At 40.9% G+C, this 20,828-nt stretch overlaps 1 protein-coding gene across 2 annotated transcripts in view; it reads right to left on the bottom strand.

Annotated features, from left to right (window-relative positions):
* The window catches only part of UGT8 (UDP glycosyltransferase 8), a 90,113-nt gene extending 69,887 nt beyond the window's left edge, over positions 1-20,226 (bottom strand). Inside the window, exon 1 of one of the 2 annotated variants that reach the window (XM_059377755.1) lies at positions 20,141-20,226. The gene's annotated coding sequence lies outside the window, so the exon portion shown is untranslated. Of the gene's footprint in view, positions 1-19,298; positions 19,588-20,140 lie in introns of those variants that run through there. The other variant, XM_059377764.1, reaches the window with a different exon arrangement.
* Positions 20,227-20,828: the final 602 nt, after the last annotated feature.

The raw sequence follows: 20,828 nt of genomic DNA, 5'->3' as shown, positions 1-20,828 counted from the left end.
CATGATAAAATAATCATTTGTGGTACTCCTGGGTGGCTCAGTAGGTTAAAGCCTCTGCCTTCGACTCAGGTCATGATCCCAGGGTCCTGGGATTGAGCCCCGCATCAGGCTCTCTGCTCAGCAGGGAGCCTCCTTCCCTCTCTCTCTCTCTGCCCGCCTCTCTGCCTATTTGTGATCTCTGTCTGTCAAATAAATAAATAAAATCTTTAAAAAAAAAAATCATTTGTAAGCAAATTAAAGCACTCAACTTTTCTCTCTATCTGAACCCTCTGAAACCCAAAAGGCCTCATTAAGTATACCTTCTTCTATGGCAATCCTAGTCATTTGTATAAGTTCAGTAAGAATCGGCTCTCCTTGTAACAGAACACCATGGGAAACATTGGTTATTTTACCAAGGCTTTGTTTGACTGGGATATCATTATTTGAGGAAGACATGCATAGACTCAGATATGACCAGACAGCTTTAAGGAGCTAAGGTTGACTTTATGAAACTTAGAGCCATAAAGATCCTTGAAACTGTTGGCCTGATACCTTGCTTACAGAGGTCCCAGGAACCTCACCAGGTGAGAAAAGAATGTCACTTCTCGGCAAGGGCAGGAACCTCAGGATACTCTGGGCACCTCATGAAGAGGAATCTGCCCAAATCTTAGGGGTTTTGCAGTATGTCTGATGGCAAGTGCATGGCCTGGCTTCTGGCCTGGAGAGGCTACCAGAAGTTCAAACCAGAGATTCCTTATTAAGCTCCAGCAAAGCAGATTCTAAAAGATCTATATGATCACTCACTGTTCTTCCTAAGTTTATGTAAATAATTAGGCCAGGTTTGTTCGAACTGGACTTGTTTCTCAAGTAAGTTAGTCCTGATTTGGCTATCTCTGGAAATGAGGGTTATTTTAGAGAGAAAAAATACGTTTAAATAATCCACCTTTGTGGATGTAAATTCTAGATTTGATTGTCTTTAAGTGTTTTTTGTTTACCTAAGCTAGACAACTTAAACTTCAGAGATGCTGTGCAATAGCTTGTTTAGACAATCTTCTTGTTTTTATTCTGTGGGGCTAATAACAACAGGACCCCATGGCACACGATTAAACAACTGGAAAATGGGACTGATTCTCCAACAACTGTATAACTTATCACTTTGACCAGTCCTATGTGGCTAGGATAACGAAATCATTCCCTAAAAGCCAAAGCATACCCCACTCCAGACGGCAGACTGTGTGGAGTGACTATGGACTTGTGGAGATAATGAATGACGCCACTTTCTTTATGACTGGATTGGGTTATGCACTTGGCATCTCCTGAGAAATGTTTTCTCCCACTTGCCAGTGATCCTTTGTAATTAGTATGTTAACTCTTTACCTCAAACAAAGAGGTCTTCTTAGTGGTATTTTTCAGTTATATTTATCCTAGAAGTCACCTCTACTGAGGTGCAATTGCAAATAAAGGCTTTAGCTAAGCATACAATAATGTTCTTGGTAAAAGGAGCCTCAAAGCTCCCTAGGGGACAGTCCCTGACTATAATGACTTCACATCAGGTCCAGAGTGTCTTAGAAACCAAATGCCACCAATGGTTGATTGAGGCCAACTTATATAATACCAGGTACACTGGTAGATATGCCTGAAATAATACCTAAAACCTGTCAAACTTTAAATCCAACTATCCTTATGCCTGAATGTCATACTTTTGTAGAACATAACTGTTGGATGTCATTGATCCTGTTTATTCTAGTCAACTGGTTTTAAAGGATTGCCACAGATATAATTCACCTCAAAAGCTCTATGGCAGGCCACCCCCCGTAGTAAGTAGGCTTAGAGGAGACCTCGAACAGATTGGAAACTTAGAAGTGTTCCAAAATCTCCAAGCCCTGGGAAAAACTCTAAGGCACATCTCCTGAAAAGCATTAGAAAGGACCCCCTCAAACCATGGTGGACAGGGCCCCCCGACCCTGCTGTTCTAACCACCCCTACCGCTCTCAAGGTTTGGGTGTCACCCAATGGATTCACTGCTTTAAAGTAAAGGCAGCTGTCACCAGTTGGATGAATCACACCAGTGGAAAGCCCAACCAGATCCTATGGACCAGTTCCAGCTCCACCTTCAATGAGACCCCACCGACTCATGGACATCTGTTCACCATGGTCCCAGACTATTGTCGGCACAATATCCCTCACCTCAGTTGTTGGACTTAACATACTGCCCCTTCTGACTGGACTTTCTCCCAGAAACTTGTTATTGTTACTGCTTGTTGGACAGCCTTAGGAACATTAAGATGGATTGCTAAGTTCATAGAAAACACTGTTACCACGTGAGCTGCGCCCCAGATACTAGCCTTTCAGGGCCATCATAATAGATGATAATGATGCCCTCTAAACTAGGTATTTAAAGGGGCATCAAAGAGGGGAATGATAGGGAAAAACTGTACTCAAAGATGGCTGACCAAACCAGCAAGGGAATTCCAGTCCCTGTCTTGAAGCCTTCCCGGGTTCTCCTTTCCTACCCTGTTTTCCGTACGTGGCAGAAGTACCAAGTATGCAGAAGAAGAAGGGTATAAATCCCCCTCCCTGCTTGTGCTCGGGGCTCAGACCTTTGCAGAACAACCTCCTCTGAGCCCACCCATGTTAAATAAACCTTCCATCCTCCAAAGTCTCCCAGTGCCACTTGGTTCTTCCATCAGGATCCAGTCCAGGTTCCGTAACACTTTCTTACACCAACCACAAAAATAAACTCAAAATGAACTGAAGACCCAAATGTGAGACCTGAAACCATAAAACTCCTAAAAGAAGATATGGACAGTAATCCCTTGGAAATCAGCCTTAGCAACATTTTTCTAGCTACGTCTCCTCAGGCAAGGGAAACAAAAGCAAAAAATGAACTACCAGAACTACACGAAAGTGAAAAGCTTTTGCACAGCAAAGAAAACCATCAACAAAATGAGAAGGCAACCCAGGGAATCTGAGAAAATATTTGCAAATGATATGTCCAATAAGGGGTTAGTATCCAAAATATCCAAAGAATTTCTACAACTCAACACCAAAAAAAAAAAAAAAAAAAAAAAAAAAATCTGATTAAAAAATAGGCAAAGGACCTGAATAGACATTTTTCCAAAGAAGACATAAAGATACAAAGATGACGGGCGCCTTGGTGGCTCAGTGGGTTAAGCCGCTGCCTTCGGCTCAGGTCATGATCCCAGGGTCCTGGGATGGAGCCCCGCGTCGGGCTCTCTGCTCAGCAGGGAGCCTGCTTCCTCCCCTCTCTCTGCCTGCCTCCCTGCCTGCTTGTCATCTCTCTCTGTCAAATTTAAAAAAAAAAAGATACAAAAATGACCAACAGACCCACAAAAAGATGCTCCACATCAGGACTCATCAAGGAAATGCAAATTAAAATCACAGCAGGATATTCCCTCACACCAGTAAGAATGTAGTAGCAAAAAGACAAAAAGATAAGAAGTGTTGGTGAGGATCTGGAGAAAAAGGGAACTTTATGCCCTGTTGATGGAAATGTAAATCAGTGGGAAACAGTACAGATTCCTCAAAAAATTAAAAATAGAAATATTATAGGATCCAATTATTTCATGACTGGGTATTTATCCAGAGAAAATGAAAACACAAATTTGAAAAGACATATGCACCCCTATGTTTACTGCCAGCATTATCTACAAAAGCCAAGTTATGGAAGCCACCAAAGTGTCCTTTGATAGACAACCAGATGAAGAAATGTTGTATATGCATGAGGTCCTACTCAGCCATAGAAAGGAATGAGATCTTGCCATCTGCAACAACGTGGATGGACCTAGAGGTATTATGCTTAAGTGAAACAAGTCAGAGAAAGACATACACCATGGAATTTCACTTATTTAAGGAATTTAAAAAACAAAACAAATGAACAAACAAAAAACAGACTTTAAATAGAACTGGTGGTGGTCAAAGCGAGGGATGAAATAGATAAAAGGGTTTAAGAGGGACAAACTTCTAGGTATAAATAATTAAGTCACGGAGCTGAAATGTAGGACACAGGGAGTACAGTCAATAATACCGTAATAACATTGCGCACACTGAGGAATGTGTAGAATTATCCAATCACTATTATATACCTAAAACTAATACCACACTGAATGTTAATTTTACTTCATTTGCAAACACAAAACAAAACAAATCCGATTTCTGTATCCTCTAGCACAATTTAAGCTCCAAAAGGTTGGAGATTTTAGCCAAAGTAGGTAACTATTTCATTCCCTTTGCTAACCTTGTAGTAAGTGCTCAATAAATATTTACTGAATGAATTAACTATAATTGTGATTTTGAACCAGGATATGTAGCTGGACCACAGGCATTACCACAGACCCATTGTTTTCTTTAATCTTCAATGAATGAAATGCAATTTTATCAACTGCCTTACTTCTCAACAAAATTCTAAATCAAAAGCTTTTGCCTGAGGCACTAAAGTCAGTTACACATCTCAGTTACAGAAAAAATTTCTAAGGTAATGGGTATTGCAGTTGGAGGAAGAAAGTAGCAGAGTATAGACTGCATTTCAGCCCTTCCTAAATTTAGGGATCTTTCTGCATCTTATTTTTAACTTCTTACACATTCGCTGTATAAATGACCGTTACATTAAGTAACAAAAGAATGGGAGAAGCAGCTGGAGTTTGTTGGATGCCATTATAGGCCCAGGAGAGACAGCAGCAGCATATATTTTTCTCCTCTTTTCTAGTAAGGGAATCCTCTGCTTTCCCTTGACTCACCACCAGAAGACCAAAGCCACTTCCCTGCCTTGCTAAGAGCTAGTTTGAGCCCTCTAAGTAAGTTCTAGTGAATGGACATGGAACAGAAGCAGAAGTGATACCGGCCATCTCTAATTTATGCCTTCAGAGGTTTCACTTTTTACCTTCCACCTTTCTGGCGGCTGGAAGAAGAACATGGTAATGATTAACATCCTGGACCACACAGGCAGAAGTATAAAGTTGGAACAACAAAGATACTGGCGTGACAAGAGAGAAGCCGGTATGAGCCCTGCCTTGCTCAGACCCATGAGGACCCTTCTCCGTGAAGCAACTCTACTACTTTTTTTCAAAGCCACTGCTATCTTGAGTCTCTGTGTCCAGCGATGGGGTGAGTCACCATGCTGCCTTGCCCAGACCCGAGGGGATTTCCAGGATGTGGACCTTCCAGGGTTCTTATCTGGGCAAACCGGAACAAGGTGGTCACCCTCGAGCTGGGGCCTTGCATCTTCACATAAAACTATCAATAAACAGCAGATCTTAAAAAGAGCTGTACTATGCACTGTGTGCCTTCCCTGCCCTACAGGCTTAATGAGCATGACCTCATGTTATAAAGACCCTACACCAAAGAAAAAGAGTTGTTCCCATTTCACAGACAGGAAGACTGAGAACCTGAGCGAGATCCAGCATTTGTATACTGCAGAGGTTCACATCCTCAACCACATAACCCACTTTTATCCCACAACGCGAAGAAGAAAACCAAGCTGAAAAAAAAAGTTGTAACTATGGATAAACTGGGAGGAAACTCTGCTTTATTGCTAGAGAATGGGTCAATAGTTTCATAGGCAGGCAATAATAGCTCGTGCTCTGAATTTAACCACGGCTGTCTTCTTGCAACTAAACTATAGAGAGGAAGGAGTACCCTAAAATCACGCTGTGAAATGGGAACACCCTGACTGGAGATGGGAGGCTGGCAAGGTCAACCACTTCCCCACAGTCATGGTTTCGGGTCACTCACGGGAACTCACAGTTAACTACCTATTTGTATGGAAGTGTACGATGTAACTACAGAAGTACAACCACTATATGCTAAATGCAAAGGAGAAACCTGGGTTCCATTTCACAGACTTAAAAAATTAGTCAATAAATTCATCCAAAGCTACTTGTCAAAAGCTTTCAGTCAAAATTTCTAGCACAGTCATTTTTGCTTTTTTTTTAATATTGCTTTTGTGTCTAATAACAAAATCAAAAGGCACAACAGAAAATATTCTACTATTAATACCACATTCCCGACACTGCCATGTCACCTTAAAGAAAAAATGAGACCAACAGAAATTTCTAAAGGTACCACACAGGCAGATTTTTCTTTATACACACGAAACACTGAAAGGAATAAACCAGTAGCAATACCATTCAAAAATGTTAATTCTGCACTTGGGACTTATACGTGTGCCAAGGGGCACACGAGAAACCTCCTTGTGAAGGAGAGATTATAAAGAATGCTTCTGCTGTCCTTTGTTGTTCTTACAGCATTCCAAGTTAGCTGCACTCAACCACTTTTCTACACGGCCAGTATCTTGTCGGGCATCTAGTACAGATGGTAAAGCTGTCGTGAGAAACCCAATGCTATTCCCTTATCAGTGGAAGCTGGCCCAGGCCCTCCTGGGCACTTCTCCGGCATCATCAGGTGGGAAGGGAAGATACAAACTAGCAAAAGAGAGGAAGGAACAACAGATGATATGGACACCAACAGACAATGCCACTCAGTACCTTGCAGTGAATAGGTATCAAATTACTACTCAATACTAGTGATTAAACATGGCTATATTAAACACACAAATTTAATTATCTAATGAAATAGTCCTCAAATATTCGTGTCCAGAAAAATCACCTGTGGTGCTTACCAAAAAATGTGGATTCTGGGGTTTCTTCATCACACAAGCTATTAGGAAGTCTGGGGGGGAACCCCAAAATCTGCATTTCTAATAAGCATCTGGAGATATTGATGCAATTCAACCACCAGACAGAAAGACAAGGATCTAATATTCAATTCTATGTGCATCAAGAGAAACACAAGTGATTCAAAGGGCATGTGCATCTGAAATAGAAAGACCAGAATTAAAGCTCATTTGTGCTGGGTACTCAGAAAGCATAAGACCCACTCAAGATCCAGAGCAACTCAGAATAAACAAGCAAGCAATCCCAAAGTATATGTTTTTAATATTCTGTTATGAAGTACCTATACCATCTCGGGAACACATGAGTACAGTCTGAGTGATTTATAAGGACATGATGGTACCTTTCAATTTTCAGTATATTACACATCCAACTTTCTCATTACTACTTAACCCCACAAATTATAATGTAATTTGAAATATCAGTGTATTAGTAGGTATTAACCAGTGTCACATTAAGACAGGTAATCTAAATAAATGTCATTGTGTATTTAAAGTTTTGTTTTTGGGGGGTATATGTCATACTTGGTTAACCTAAGACTGTCATTTCAGGCAGCTCACATTTCAAGTTGTTTACATTATGAAAATAGTATCATTTTAAGTGACCCTATAATGAAGTCTCCATAATGCAAGAAAAAATAAAAATATATATGGCATGCATCTATGGATTCCCCTATCAACAGCTTTTGTAATTTGGGCCAAGTCGTTTAATTTTTCCGTGCCTCATTTCCTTCTCCTGCCAGGTAAGCTATGACATTAGATGGTCTTAGAGATCCCTTACAATTAAAAAACTTACTGAAAAAAATGGATTTAAAAATGGGTTTAATGAGACTGATATGATTTGGTTCATAAAAGTAGTCAAGACCAGATAAATAGACACTAAGGAAAAAAAAATGGAGAAAAAGGAAACTCACCAATTTTTATGTTATCAAGAATTTTTAATGTTAAGGCAAATTTCATAGGGATACTATTAAAATGCGAATTCTAACTCAGTACAGCTAGTGTGTGGCCCGGGATCATTTCCTTCTAAGCTCTCTGGTGAAATGGGAGGGTGCAGAGACACGGACTGCCCTTTGGTAAGTGAGGATCCAGAGTAAAGCCAAGAAATAGAATGAAGAACAATTAAAACCTACTTAATAACATGGTCACCCAGTCAACAATACCATAACCTACTGGAAAATAAATTATTTTCTAATTGCACATACACAAAAGATAATTTGCTTAAAATAATGGAAGGACCTAATTTACTTATATCATTTTTTAAGGGACTGTTACATGGTAGGTGAGCCAATCTTTGAACATATGGCTACATTCCAGTGGCTCTCAACTCTGATGATACCTTATAATCAATCACCTGGATGCTTCTAAGAACCAGAGATGCCTGAGAAACCTACCAGCCCCTAGCTTATCAATTATATCAGAATTTCTGGGGATAAGACTTTGGTCTTAGCACTTTTTTTCTTTTGCTTTTTTATAATGCCCTCCAAGTAATTACAGTACTGAGAACCACTGGGCTGCATTTACACAAAATCATAGCAAAGCACACAAAAGTAAACGACTAATCCAACCCATTATTTAAACAAAATGCTTCATTTAATAAAGGAAGGAGCAGAGTGTGTATGTAGGAAAGTATTAACAGGAGAGCATTTTGAAATCGAAACCCAATATTTCTTTGTCCCTAAAATGATCAGAAATGTTTTCATCACATGGAAAAACTGAACTGATTTCATTTAGTATCAGAGATCAGAGGTTTTACAACTTCAGCTTGCATCAAAACCATCCGGAGAGCTAGTTAAAACAAAGACTTTCGGCGGTGTCCTCCCAATTTCAAATTCTAGAGATCTGGCTGGGCCCCAAAATCTTCATTTTTAACAAACTTCCAGGTGATGCTGATGCTGCTGATTCAGGCCCCATTTCCAGAATCACACATAGAGATAAAAGCTTGCAATTTTAAAAAATGCAATTGTCTTTTTTTAATAAAGAAAACAGTGGCATTATCTTTATCACATACCCAGGGTTTTTTTAAAAAGATTTTATTTACTTGTTTATTTATTTGAAAGTATAAGTGGGGAGGGGAGGAGAGGGTGAAGCAGGCTCCCCACTGAGCTGGATATGGGGCTCAATCCCAGGACCCTGGGATCAGGCCCTGAGTCCAAGGCAGATGCTTAACTGACTGAGCCACCCAGTCACCCCTATCACATACCCAGTTTTAAAATACATATGAGATTGATTATATATATATATATATATATATATATATATCATCACATCACACAAGAATAAGTGTGGGTTTCTTTTCATCTCAAGACCAGCCTGGTACAGTTATCTCCATGCAACTGTATCATGTGATCACATTCAACAAACAATAAGGAAATTCTTTGTTTTTATTCTGATCTCATCTTTAAGCAAATGAAAAAAGTTTCATAAATGAGACTGCTTGAGACTTTAAGGTCTTATAGGTATATGCTTTCTTAAAAGAAAACTGATGTTCAGTTAATGTTTTAAAATGTTTCATGAGGACTTTTTATAGTTCTCTTTTATTAGGATTCTAAATCATGGAATACCACAGTGAATGTGGAGGAGATCCAGATCAAATTTTCACCTTCTCCCAAAACAAGACAAATTCACATGTGGGGAAACAGCTTTCTTTTTAAGGTTTCATTATAATTTTTTGAAGTAATCTCTACATCCACAAAGTGGGGCTCAAACTCACAACCCTGAGATCAAGAGTCACATGTTCTACAGACGGAGCCAAACGGATGCCCCAGGAAACAGCTTTTCAAAATATCATTACATGACATTTTTAAGGTTGCAGAAATGTACAAGGACCCCAAAATATCACAGGATTGTTTCTCTTATATTAATAAAACAATCCTTTCGCTACTATCCTTAGTTTAAATGGATTTTTAACAATTAATCTACATTAACATTATTAAGAGTCGCAAAAAAAAAAAAATTGCCAAGTGAGGTCTTAAACACGTTTTAGAACAGAAGACATCTGCGTAAACATAACCAAAAACAAAGCAAAACAAAAAACAAACTTCTGGACGTTTCCCTATTCACATGAACAAACCACAAACTTTCCCAATGCTGTCTTCTAAAATACATGAATAACCACTAAGAGAAGGTTATTACGGGGTATTAGATGAAGGAGCAAAGTTGTATTTTCCCCAGAAAAGGAAGATTTTGGTAGGTCCCGTAGAAAGACTGAATGCATTGCTCTGATGTTTCCCTACTAAAGGTGAAAATATAATTTTACCTGAAAATATAATTTATCTGGAATTACAAATGGTATTCAGCATAATGAAGCAAGTCAGAGAAGTCTTTTGTATAGCACTGCCATTGCTATTAGTCTTGGAAACATAAATATACTTGATACTGGTACTTAATACATTTATTATGAAACGATACCAAATATTGTTAAAATATGTTTTTCATTTAAAAAATGTCAAAGGCCCAATTTCAAGACTAGAGCTGACAGAGTCCAAATCCTCTCATTTGTAAAGAAAGGTACAAGCTCCCCAGGGGGGCTGTTGCCTGGCATCACCTGGCTAAGTCTATAGTACTTGCTGGCAGAGTGGGACACAGCACTTGGGTTTCCGGGGTCCCAATCCACTCTCTCTCGTACCTCTACCATATAGACTCTCCAAAGTGGCCACTGCCCTGTGTCAGATAACAGATCAACTTCTTCTTAAATTCTGAGATATGCAAATCAAAAGCAGTTTCTGAAAAGCCTTAAAAATGACCTTCTTAAACCTTTATACATGCAACGTGTACGTTTTTTATTAGATTTTTAAGAATCGCCATGTATTTGTGGCTCTAAGGCAGAAGAGTTCTGTCATTTAATAGGCTGCTTGTTCAATGAATGGCTGAATTAATTCGTGTAACGTTACAGACGCTCACTATACAGAACTCCAGGAATCAACATGTCTGGTTCAAAATGTCTCCCCTGACATGAACTTTAGGGCAGAGAAGTGTAAGTAGGAAGAGGAATGCATTTAAGGAGTATCAAAACTGTAAGCTGAAGTATTTTTACTAGTAAAAATAATGATGAGAAAGCATAAAGCAATTAAGGTCTTTATACAGGCTGAACAAGTACTATGCAGGGTATTTGGATAAAATGACCAGCTCGTTTGTTGGTGACACCTGCTGGACCACCCCCTTACACATTCCCCTGCATCCCTCCCACCAATTTTAACCCAATCACTAGGATCCCTCTCCTAAATTCCCCACAAAAGGCAGGGACTTGATCTTCAGAAAGGCCACCAGATGTAGAAGGAAAGAGAGTGGACCAGCAAAAGGAAGGAGCAGGACAGCCAGAGGAACGTGTTTGTGTATTTTGCATAGTTATGAAATTTTAACAAAATGATATTCCTAAGCATATGCTAAAGTTTAACGGATCAAAATAACATAGTTACCTCCCAGTGCTCTCAAGAATTAAAAAAAAAAATTTAAGGGCGCCTGGGTGGCTCAGTGGGTTGAGCCTCTGCCTTCGGCTTGGGTCATGATCCCGGGGTCCTGGGATCAAGCCCCACATGGGGTTCTCTGCTCAGCAGGAAGTCTTCTCCCTCCTCACCCTCTGCCTGCTTCTCTGCCAATCACAAGCAGTGACCTCTCTCTCTCTGCGTCAAATACATAAATAAAATATTTTTTAAAAAATTTAAACAGGCAAGTGGGAAGAGTCAGGCATCATTTCTTATAAATAGCCTTACCAAACTGCTTATTTTCTTTTCAGTCTGGCTGAAGAGATTCCTCAAAATGTGCTCTTCTTCCTATGCCCACTCCTACTGCCCTACCCAGAAGGAGACAGAAGAGGAGACATTTGCAACCAGAGAATTTTGCCAACTACCAAAGGAGGAGATAAGCACAGAGGAGGGAGAAAAGGGCTCTGCCTGGACGGGTGCTTTGAATTAACTGGTATAAAATGTCTTATCTGGGGGTGAGGAGGAAGGGAGCAATTCAAATGCCTCCTAAGTCAGATCTTCCTAAATAAAGTGTGTCATCGTTTGTTTCTCCAACTGCTGTTTTATGACATGAGGTGATAAAATACAAAATAAAAAACTAAATACACGTAATTATCTGTGAAGACTCTACAAAGAGAGAAAGACCAGAGTTAGCCTTGCAAATCTGCATCATCTCTTTATAAATAAAACCTCAATGCCTGCGCACAAATAGCTAACCAGCCCAGAGGGTCAAGGGGAAAAAAAAATCTTCAATGAGTGGGTAAAGCGTCTCTGGTGAGAACTGAAGAAAGACTTACTCAACAATGGTCATTTCAAGGAGGCCCAGGTCTCAGCAGGTGGTGAGCTGTAGCGCCAGGGCCCCATCTAGGAAAGAAGGCTGTGTTCCAACACCAAATCCTCACAGACCGTGCTAGCGACCTCCAGAAGTTACTGAAGTCCCTACTGGACAGCGCGCAGGGGTGGGATGAGAATCACACGGTAAGAGTGCATGAGTAAGAGATTTACAAGCCACAAAAAGGCTGCACGAATATAACATTTTACTGTTGTTCAAGGGAACGATGTACTTCCAAGATAAAGTCAGTGTTAAGAGATGGTTATCTGCAACATTTTCCCAGGAATATTCCTCGGAAGCCTCAGCCCTGGCCCAGTAGAGCGTTCTCGATATTGGATACTGAAGACCACAGGTATTCACTTGTTTTAATTAAACTCATTCTCAGATCAAAGCTCACACAAAGCCTAGAAGGGGCACTGAAACACTGGTCCTCTTCCCATCGTTTTTGTTGTTGTTGTTCTTATTTTTACTCCCCCTCCGCTATTGTTTTTCCTTACCCTCTGTTCATGTTGTTCTAATTCCCTATGTTTTATTCACTTCTTTCAGTTCCTTTTACTCTCACTCTAAGCTCCATGAAGATATGTTCTCACAAATGCCCCCAGAGTATTTTCAAAACCCTGGAGAAAATAAGAGTTAGTGATCAGCATTAATATTCCTTAAAATAGTTTCACCCTTGACCTTATCCACAAATTTCACTGTGCTCCCCCCCTCCATTAAAATAGACGGGCAAACCTGTCTGACTAGTTTTCCTCTAAGCCCCGCTCTCCCTGATTGGCTGGTGAGTACAAATGAACACCAGGTACAGAAGCACAAATGCAAAAGCTATGTAAAGCACAATGGCCTTTCTTCCCAAGAGCCCACGGGGAAGGGCCTGCAGGTTGCGCCCTGACCCTTCAGTCTTAGAGCAACACTCTCAAAGCTGAAAGGCAACGCTCTCGAACCATTCACTCCACTCCTGGTTCAAAACCAGAAAACAGAAACACAAATCCTTCTTTGGATGCCTCCTCTTTAGAGTAAGGAATATTATGATGAGGCTCACATTAAACCTTTATCTTCAATTCAGAAGTTTAGGAAATTCTGGTGGCTGCAACTACGTTCAAAATATGGTACAGAGGTGTGCCAAAGTTTGCGGCTGGTGTGGGGGTGGCATGTATTTGCTTAAGTAGATTAGGAAAATTTGAATTTGTCAAACAGATTAATCGAAAGGGGATTCTTTTTATGGAAAGATTTACTTTCATATTGCTTTAAATAGCAAAGTCTCTGGGTACACTGATAGGTGTAGTGTGTACAGTTGTCCATATTTTTTTTACTGTAAAATATTTCAAACATACAGAAAAAGTATTATAAAGATTAACAAACATCTGTATACCCATCACCTCTATTTACATTCTATAAATATTATCTGATTTATAAACCTGATTTTTTATACAACTTTTCAGGAACATACAAAAAATAGAGCATATTTGTAACACTTGATCCTACTTCCTTTTAATTTTTTTTTTAATTCACAGAGACACAGTATTAAACTGAAACGTCTCACTTGAAAGAAAATCAGCACCACAGTTATTATTTAATAAATCTAGTTATAGCCAATGTTATAGCTAAAAAAACATGACTCATTGTCTTGAAAATATTTCGAGGATTAATTAAAAAAACAGAATTGGAAAGTTCAAAGTAATTTTACACAAAGTTTGTATTAATAATATTCCAAAATCAAGCAAATATTTACCAAATCGGTTATAATGTAAATTTTTTTAATGAACTGGAATACCTACAGATGTGTTTCTGTTATCTCAACCAAGCCAGGGCAAATATAATCAATACAGTGATTGTTTTGATTATTAACAATACAGATAAACAACACAAAACTAAGAGCAAAATACACAGTCTCTCCGAAATGTTCCTAATCACACGTTCTTTCCAAATGCTTTAATACTTATGTAAATTTCCAGCCAAGAAGTAGGAACTGACCTATGCTGTCCTAGATGCCCCACCATTCATAAATCCAAATGTTCTGTTTTTGTTTGGCTCCACACCCCCAAATGCTGACCTGAGGATGGCACACACATCCAAGTCAATTTCAACTTGGCATTTGTCATCTCCACAGGCAGTGCTGAGAAGGACAGTATCTAGTCTAAAACCGAGTTGGTGAATATACAATATGGAAATGCACAGACCACCCCGCTTTGCAAGAATGAGATGAGACACTGGGAGGGAATTAGCGCCAAGTGGACAAAAAGTACCAAAATTCAACCTCAAAATAGAGAGGTCCTAGTAACAAAAAGTGTGTCTAGAGAAGTTCAAGTAAAGAACATCATAACGGAGATGAAAATCCACACACACTGAACACGTAAAAACTACAGATATAACGATTCACCTTAAAAATATGAACATTTAATTTCATTTTATTTCAAAAAAACTATATTAGAAATTCTAAAAACTACATATACTCTAAGTGCTATATAAACAAATGACATGTGGCGAATAAAGGTATGTATTGAAAGATCCATATTAATTTGCACTAAAAAAGAAAAATCAGTATCATTTATAACCAATTAATCATTAATATGGCTTGTAACCAATTAGTAAATAATACACATTATGTTCAGCTATTGATTGGTTCCCAAACCAGTTCCTACATGCAAACATTTTTTTCAAAATGCTCATGTATTACAGGGTGAGAAATGTAGACATGTATTAAAATAGAAATCTAATTTTAGATGTTTATCTCTAATATAAAGCATTACCTCCTCCAAATAGAGAAAATCCTAAGGAAAAAAAGGTAGGTATTTTTAAATTGTGCCACGGTACACTTAATTTTTTAAAAACACTTAATGAATCAGTCCTTCTTTTATTACACAAGTTAATAATTGCTTCCCACAGTGTTGTCTTTTAAGACCCCATATGATATGGAGGTGCCTTCTGAATCATCAATTATTAAATATTTTGTTCAGCTTTAATATCGTTTGTCTTGTTTTTTGCTGTTTGTGTTCCAACTCTTAAAATGATTAACCTATGCCCTTATTAGATTATCTAAGAAACTAGAATTCGCTTTTAATACCAGAAACAATTTAACATTTAAAACGTCTATGATTTGATTTGATTACCAGATGCTTTTAAAAAGCAACCTGCCTGCTTTAGAATAAGGGGTAAGAATAAGAACCCTCCAGGCTGGTAGAAAAGTGAGGCTTGTCCTGAGGATCCCAACAAAGCCCCAGAGCTCTTGCAATTTCCACCCTCTCCTCAAGGAATGCCTTCCAATGGATGGCATTAGGATTTAGCTCTCTCTGCTCCCTTCAAATTTTCCAATTGCCTCTCTTCTACTGGCTTCCTCCCCAAACGCTATAAATCTGATCAAGTTTTCATCTTAAATATAACTTTAATCACCCTCCTTGAATCCTGACAGCAAGTACTGCCAAAAGCAATAGTCTCCACAGACCAACTAATCACCAAATCGAAGTTCTGCTTTTCACAAAAGACAGCTAGCGTTTAGGGAGCACAAACCAATGACCTTCCAGGCACAGAGCATGCCAGACTTTATCTCACTTGATCCTCAAAGTAGCCACTTGGTGTAGGAACTTTGATCCTCTTTGTAGATGACAACAGTACCCTAAGTTCAAGGTCACAGAGTTTATGCAGGAGCAGAATCAGGACTGTCTGATACCCCTCAGTTTAGTACTTGATCTCACTTCTTGAACCTCTTTCCTTCTTCAGCTACTCAAAAGCTGTTCTATCCTCATTCTCCTCCCACCTTTCATTCTGTACTTCCCATGCTTTACTGTTCCCTATTTCTCACCAAACTGTTAGGATTTTTAGGATTTTAGGATTGTTAGGATTTTAGGATTTCCCTAGGCTTCTATTTCTCTCTTACTCGTTGTACTTGCCCTGGAAGGCATATCAACTTCTTTTCCCCACCCCCAACCACCCATGTACTCAAAACTGCTGTCAATCCATCCAATCATCCATCCATCCATCCATCCATCCCTCCATCCATCCACTTCCATACCTACCTATCCATCTGTCCATTTATCTACCTTATTTATCCAGCCAAGACTCCTCTACTCAGAACTTCTGTGCAATGATCCATTGGACACTCCTCTCCAGTTGGGACATTCTGTAGGTACTCCATACTCTTTCAAAACTGAACTGAAACACCCTTGCTCCTCTGACTTCCCTCTCCTCGTAAGTCACACCGCTGATCCTAGAGATTCCCCTACCTTAACATCTGTGACCAAAACCTTTTCTTCTCACTTTGTACCACTACGGTACAAGGTCCTGAGATCACTGGATCTCACTCTGCTACCTTCTAACTGAGATCACTCTGGTACCTTCTAAACTGCCGTTCCTGTCTCACATTCCTCAGATCCATCCTTCTAGATGGCTTTAAGAGCTATCTTTGCATCCTATCATTCCTTTTTAGAGACAAACCTGAACAGAAAATGGTCCATATTCCTTATGATGGCAAACAGCCCCACATGACACTGCCCGTGCCTATATGCACTATGAGGCTCCGGGTTTAAGAGGTTAGATAGATTGAAAATACACTAGTTTCAGTAACTGCAATATAATGTTGTAGGTTCTGTGAGTGCACTTATTGAAACTAGTGTGTTTTCAATCTATCTAACCTCTTAAACCCAGAGCCCTTCCATGGTCTTCTGTGTCTGTACATCCCCAAAGCACAAGAACATAGTATGCTTTTAATAAATATTTGCTGAATAAAAGAAGGAATGCTTATGAAATGTTTTAGTTTAGGAAGATGTTGATTACTACTACTGTCCTCCAAAACTAAATTAAACTAATTTATTCAAACTAATTTGATTATGTAACTCCTCCACAGGGAGTTTGCAAAATAGTATTGAAATGATTAACCTCACTTCAATAGGTGATCGAGATTATCAAATCACACCTTTTACACCAGAGTAGGAAAATATTACCAACATTCCATCTAGCTAGCTAGTTTCAAAGGCAGAAAGTGGTACAGAAAACATCACTGGACACATATTCCTAAACAAAGACAATCTGGGCCTACTCTAAGAAAAGTAAACTTTTTTTAAAGGGCTACTGCAATTTCTCAGAAAAGCAAAGATTTTTCATAAGACTGAACTGTCTGAAATTAAGACACCCTTCTAAAGATCTCATATTCTGTAATGTTAATATTTTTCTGTAATTATTATTCTGTAATAATCTCATATTCTGTAAAATATTCTGTAAAACAATGACATTAAAACCATACATACAGAGGCCATCCTACTAGTCCCATTGGGAACCTCAGCCATACAGCTTACAATCCAGCCCAGAAATAAAGCATGAGAACACCAAGTACCTGACACAAAGCCCACAGGCTTTAAACTCAAGCAATTGCCCACATCATTTCAACAGATAACATAGCAGCAACATAGCAGCAGGACTCGCTCACAGCCTGACAGCAGCAGAGATAGCTAATAACAGAAAGAGGACCCAGAAAAACCATAAAAAGAATAGTACTCTGTCTTCAATCTAGTATTTCAACAGGGCAGACTGAGACCATTTACTATAAACAAAAACAGCTCTATACACCTCAACAAATAGCACTATTCAATTCTTTATGAATTCATGCTCATAAAGACAAGCCAATAAAAAAATTTAATTTAAATCCAGGGTAGCAAGTAAGAGTGTAAGATTTAGAAATTATTTAATAGCTGAATTTCTAAGTTTCAATAATTAGTTGATCATGGGAGGGGTCAGCTAAGGAGAAAATGCACTTATGTATATAAGCAACAACCCAGAGAGTATCAGTATCAGTAGCTGTAGTATTAATATATATTACAAAAACAATCAAGAGTTCTTATTCTCCGGGTATATTCTGAAAATCTAGTTGAAATAAACAGCACCAACTCAGTATTATTTGATAAATAAATATATAAATAACTTTGAAAAGGAGTCTGCAAATCTGGAATGCGGTTATTTTCTTCCTTTGTCATCCATATTGAAGTGGTAATTAAGCTGATAAGGTATCATGAATGTTTTAAGTAATTTAAATTCAATGTTAACTGTCAAACTCTTTCCACAAAAAGATTTTACAAGAAATAGATTTTGTTATAAATATCTTTATCTATTTTACTGGTTTATTTATCCTAATAAGTGCACCAAGTATTAATACAACATGCACAAAGTTCTGGAAATTTAAAGAGTTTGAATCTCTATAGTAGTATTACCCAGAAAAAAACAGAAGTATTGTTTCTCCTAAGTTATGCCCAGCTACTAAAACGCTATTAAGCTTTTACCAAATGTCAAGGCATCACGCTTCACTGTAGTTTTAGAACAGTCCTACCGCACTAAATCACACACTAGATGTCACCTTCATCTTCTGGGTGGCAGGCAAATCAAATAATACTAGAGTTATTTCCCTTTGGAATTATCTAGAATATTTGATGAACCGAGTTACATTCTTAAAGCAAAACCTCAAACTAACCATCAAGAGATAGTTTTTACAGAAGAAAACTAAATCCACAGTTTCCCCCTCTGGCACTAAAAAAAAAAAAATAGTGATTTATGATTTAGCTTAGTTAACAAATTCTGGAATCCCTTATCATATAACACTGAAGTGCATAACTCTTCAATTAATTTAAGAATCTCCAGAGAATAAAGTGTGATTAATCCTAGTATGAGCAGAATACCAATTAAAAAGGACTTTCTATCCTTCTTTCAAATGACTGTCATTTCTTCCCCCCAGAGATATAAAAGCACAGAAATTCTGAGTGGAGAACTTTTTTGAAACATGAAATTATCAGAAGAACCCGCAGCACACCTGGCATATATAGCCAAAGAACCACACCTTTAGGATATTAATCTTGAAAAACTCAATATCCAAGGTGACAGCCTGAGGGGATTGTTTCTAGAGTAGTGTGTGTGTGTGTGTGTGTGTGTGTGTGTGTGTGTTCCTTTGTTTGTTCCTGCGTGGAACCCACCTGGCACTGGTACTGATACTGACTCATAATAGAAGTGACTCCGGGTCACTCCCGCTTGAGAACACCGCCCACCACCCGTCCTCTAGTGATACGCCCTCTCCTTAAGAATCGCTACTTAACACGATCTAGCGTTCAAGTGAGTTAGTCTGCGGGACTCTCAGAAGTTGGCCCACCTTCTTCCCACCCCAGCGCCCCGTGATGCTTTAAGGTGACGGCAACCAGCAGTACAGGTACAGAAGCGGTTCCTTCCCTAAGGAAGTGCTGCAGACTAGTACATTCACCGCACTCAACTTTATCAACGCAAAATTGAACCAGCGAGCTTCCGCGTACGTTTGGGTACACCCCTCCCCACCTCTGCCTGTTCTTTTGCCCCCACGCACTGCACATACTTGCGCCTTCCGATGCGGTTCGCCTCCTACAACCCCGAATCACGCATCCCAGGCTCCCTCGCCGCTCCTCCAACCCGTGGAAGGCGCCCTACTTCCTGCAGCACGTCCTTCTCGCAACTCCCCTCTAACCTCGGCAGCCCGTAGGAGCTTCTCTAAGGCAAGGGCACGCCGCATGATTCTCTCAACCGCATGTGAACCCGCGAGCGACCCCGCCACCACTATACATTCCTGGGGGGAGGCGGTGTCACGCGGGCATATGGGCTCCGGGAGATGCTCAAGGGTCCCAAGAGAGTGTGTGTGTGTGCACGCGCGCGCGCGCAGCCCCGAGACATTCCCCACCCCCAACACACCCAGTTCCCCTTTAGAGAGGACGAAGTAGAAGACTGTTAAGAGAGGTCCGAAACTTCCTGGTCCCCCATCCCTGCAGGCAGCGGGCACGGGCCTTGGAGCTCCCTGATGCCCATCCCTCCAGGGTCAAGTGCAAGGTCCTCCGCCAGATCCGCGTCAGGTTATCCCCTCCCCTCTCGAGTTCAACCCGCTTGAACTCAAGCAGACCCTCAAAAGGGTGCCATATGGGAGAAGAAAGTACGGGAGCTACCGGGGGCAGCTAGGAAAGACCTCTTTCACGGCCCCTCAACCTTATTAACCTTTCTCCTTAACCCCCACCCCCACTCCCTCGGTCGCTCTCAGCCCAACCCCATCGGTCCTTTCCGATCCCAGCCCCCCGCCCCTGGATCGCAGCCATTCGCCCAGCGCTCACCTTCGGGAGCAAACAACGCCCATCTCCTCCTCCCAGCCCGCCCCCCTTCCGCCCACTGGAACGGCGCGGTCCCTCCACTTACCTCGGCTCTGGGCTGCTGCGCGTGAGTTTGAATGTGTCTCTGCCGCGTAATTGTATCCGGGGACAGAAGGGACCCGTGCTTGTGCGCTGGATCAGGTGTCGCCGCCTTCGGTGGTTTGGGGGCGTGAGGGAAGCTGTAGAGTTAGTGTGTTAGCTTAGGACGGCCTCACTGGGCTCGCAATTGATGGCAAAGCTTTAACCGTGCCCTCCCTCGGGTCCGCAGCGCGCCTGCTCGTCCGCTGCTTCCCGCGGGTGGCCGGGCCCCCCCAAGCCGCGCCCCGCCCAGCGCACCGCTAGAAGAGCTGGAGCGCGCCCCTCTCCTCCCGCGTCCGGCTCAGCCGGGCAAGACGCGGATGCCACGCGCTCTGCCTCACATCACACGTCCGGGTCTGTGAACGCCTTCTGCTCCCCAGTCTGGGGCATGGATGCGGACGCGCCTTCGTGCGACGCGCTCGCGGGCTGGTCGAGGGGCAGGTCCTGGGACAAGGATGCTCGCCCGGGGAGCGGCGGTCGGCGGGCAGGCTGGGACGCTCAGGAGCCCGCCGGTCGCACCCGAGCTGGGAACCCTGGGACTGGCACGTGGCCCCGCCCCCTGCTCCCCCTGCGAGGCGTGCCCTGTGCCCTTTCTGCCACCACCCCTTTGGTCCCCGTGCCCGCCTTTTTTTGTTTTTTTTTTCCCCCGCCGTCAC

Source organism: Mustela nigripes, chromosome 1 (assembly GCF_022355385.1).
Source record: "Mustela nigripes isolate SB6536 chromosome 1, MUSNIG.SB6536, whole genome shotgun sequence".
Lineage (NCBI taxonomy): Eukaryota > Metazoa > Chordata > Mammalia > Carnivora > Mustelidae > Mustela > Mustela nigripes.
This window is presented reverse-complemented; position numbering and strand designations above follow the sequence as displayed.